Raw genomic sequence first — 3,129 nt, 5'->3', positions numbered from 1 at the left:
GATCCCCCTCCAGGCAAGGCCTCTTGGCTGGGGGCATCTCCCTTCGCTGGGCCCTCTGCCCAAGGTCCCTCTCCCTTTCCCCAGCTGCTCACCGCACCCAGCTCTGGACTTCTCCAGCCCCAGCTCTCTGCCTCAGCATGGCTGCTGCTCTGCCTCCAGCTCCCTGGGCTGCTTCTCTGGCCCCGGTTGCTGCAGCTCTGCTCTCAGGACAGGTCCGCTCTGTGGCTCTGCTCCCAGCACTGACCTGCTCCCCCTGGGCTGCTTCTCTGGCCCCTCTGAGTGCTCCCCAGCTCAGCTCAGACCCCTGCTCTCTCCTTAGCTCACTAGGACCTACTCTGTCTGACCCAGGCAATTCCAGCTCACACAGAGGATGGGACCCGCCCTGGCCTCCTGACTCCCTCATTAGCCTGCCCACCCTGTCAATCAGGCTGACCTGGAGCATTGGCCTCTCCCCAGTATTCCTGGGGACTGTTAGTCTCAGGGTCCTAATTTCCCATCGGCCCTTCCCCTTTCTTTTGGTACTGGGAACTAGCCAACCAAAAAAAACCCCCACTGGGTTTTAGGAAGGGGACAATGGCATGCAATCAGGTAGCCTTCTTCCTGAAAACGAAAATTCAGATCAACTAGACTCTGCAGGCATTGGGAGGAGGCACCAAACTCTGGCTCACTCAAGGCATTGTCTGACCTATGCCCAGACCCGATCAGTCTCATGTAATGGGACTAAATGCTTTGCCTCCCTGTTATTGCCACACTGTTAATATCTCTGCAATGTTTATACATGTTCCTTTACTCCTTGGCTGTGGTATGGGAGACTGCTGCCTTTTCTTTTATTATTGACTAGACAACTCCACGGTTAGATGAAATTTATTGTTAAATCAGAGAGCTGGGATTGTGTGCCCAATTCCTCCTCCTTTCCAAACACATCTGGTCTGTGACTGTTGATTCTTTGGGGTTGGGATTAGAGGTTTATGCAGCAGCTTCCTTGGATTGTCCTCTGTGGGCTTCTCTAGAAGGAAGGACATGCATGCCATTAGTCTTCACTCCCTGCAAGAATGCAAGCACTGCAAGATACATTGGCATCTACTGCTGGATACCCATTACTCCTTTGCTGGCTTGCTTCTGCCCCACTGTGGGCAGAGAGACTGTGCATTTTTCTCCTGTAATTTATTAGGAGGGAGGATTCATTGAGATCTAGCTGGTATGAGAGGTTCCAGGAATATCTCAGGCACAGAATGAGATTTTTCAGCTTCTACTGAATATCCTATTTCTTTTTCTCTTCTTTTAGGGTGAGGTTTCCCGCTTCTGGCAGTTTATCAGTGCTCAGCTTCTTGACTGACCCTGTGACGTCTGAGTACGATCTTTTAATCCGGAAAGAGGCTTAAAGTGAGTATTGCAGTTCTCTTTAGTGTTTCCTTCCTTTAGAAGCTGTTTTTGTGGTGAGAAGGAAATGCTGGGCCAGGACACTATAATTATCTTTTGCTGGGTTTTAAAAAGTGCAGTGGATCATTAATTTCCACTTCACAATCTGGAGAGCTAGTGCAAAAAAGTTGGGTTTCAAGATGATTTTTCTCAATCATAATATCATCAATGTGGTGGGAAGCTGCTTGTCTCTCAAAGGGCCATGTGTCTATTTGTTCTGGCTTCTGCCATTGTCGTCCGTAGTTAAACGAAATGATGATGTTCTCCTTGTGGCTGTTATCCTCTAGGACACATTCTGAAAAGGTGAGAGGTATTTAGGTTTTTCCCCAGTGCCTCTGCCTTAGTCTACTCCTAGTCACTTCTGTAAGAGACTGTGGAAAAGTGAGATATTGGGGGGTCTCTATTTATTTCCCACCAGTGATTTCCTAAGCAGTTTTGTTCAGTGTCTGATTTCCGTGTTCCCAGATGTATCTTATCCATGCTGAGTCTGGCAGAGGAGAGAGCTGAACTGGCATTTTCTGATGGCAAGACTGGGCAAGTTAGAGCCAGGATCTGACTGAACTGAGAAAATCAAGTTTGAGGTGGAAGGGTAGGAAAATCTTGTGCCTGAGAATTAGTCTACACTACAAAGTTTTGCTGGGATAGCTATGTCAACTGGGAGTGTAACCCCCACTCCCCTGTCTCTCTTGGGGACTAATCCTGCATTCAGATTGGAAGGATTTTGTGATATAACAGTTATCTGCCTTTCTTCTAGTTCTCTGGATAGTGAGCAGACACCCAGAGATAGTCTCCAGAGCCCTCAGCATAGCAACCAGGTAACAGCACAAACACTGCAATAGAAAAATATTTGTTTTACATCTCTAGACTCGGGCATTCTAGTAGCAGGAAACTACTGAGGACAAAAGTTGGGAATCCCAGTTTAAAGCTGCTAATTAGTGAAAATCAGCTAGTGACTAAGTACTGGAAAATACTGCAGTTGAAGTCAAACTTCTGTGGAGTTCTAGGTTCATTAGGGCACAGGATTGAAAAAGAGAGGGATTAATCCCGTGCTTTATCCTGCATATGGAAACTCTGCAGGTGCTGTATTTCACTGGTAAAGTAGTGCAGGCTGGGAGCAAAGAACACCTCTAATATGATAACAATGTATTCATTAAGACATTTCACTGTCCACTATGAGGAAGAGGGGACCTGACAGCTCCTCTAAAGATCCAGTAATCATTTGTAAGGGGAATATTGCCTAAAATTCTTTGCCTATGTGTAAGGGAACACCCCATCTCTGATCAGATGCAATTTATTTTCTCCTCTAATAGTGACCAAGATCAACAACAACAACAGATGGAATAAAGCACCTGGTGGGGCGGTTGAAGGCGAAGTAGGAACTGGGCAGCCTTGGGGCTCATTCATGTTCCTCTCTCGCACCCAGTTATATGAAAATGTATGAATATGCATTTCACTTATCAAAATTAATTATTTATATGGGGCCCAGATTAAGACTTTCCAGACACTTGCTCACCCCTGTTGTGACCGAGGCTCATCTTGCTTGTGTGAACACTGAGGCGTAGGTGTGTGTGCGCATATGTATGTATGAACGTGTATATATACAGACATGGAATAGGTTACCACTTTGCTGAACATGTAATCGCAGATTGCACATGGTGTAAGGAGGGACCAAATTGTGCCTCACCAACAGGCACTGTCGATTACGCATCA

General features: G+C 46.6%; 1 long non-coding RNA gene across 1 annotated transcript; it reads left to right on the top strand.

Annotated features, from left to right (window-relative positions):
* Positions 1–1,146: 1,146 nt before the first annotated feature.
* On the top strand, positions 1,147–2,879 carry LOC141991499 (uncharacterized). The gene is made up of 5 exons (XR_012640375.1): positions 1,147–1,198; positions 1,286–1,383; positions 1,885–2,008; positions 2,174–2,234; positions 2,730–2,879. It is a non-coding gene; the product is annotated as an uncharacterized LOC141991499 (long non-coding RNA).
* The last annotated feature ends 250 nt before the right edge of the window (positions 2,880–3,129 follow it).

Source organism: Natator depressus, chromosome 7 (genome assembly GCF_965152275.1).
Source record: "Natator depressus isolate rNatDep1 chromosome 7, rNatDep2.hap1, whole genome shotgun sequence".
Lineage (NCBI taxonomy): Eukaryota > Metazoa > Chordata > Testudines > Cheloniidae > Natator > Natator depressus.
Note: the sequence above shows the minus strand (reverse complement) of the source record. Positions and strands in the feature narration are given on the sequence as shown.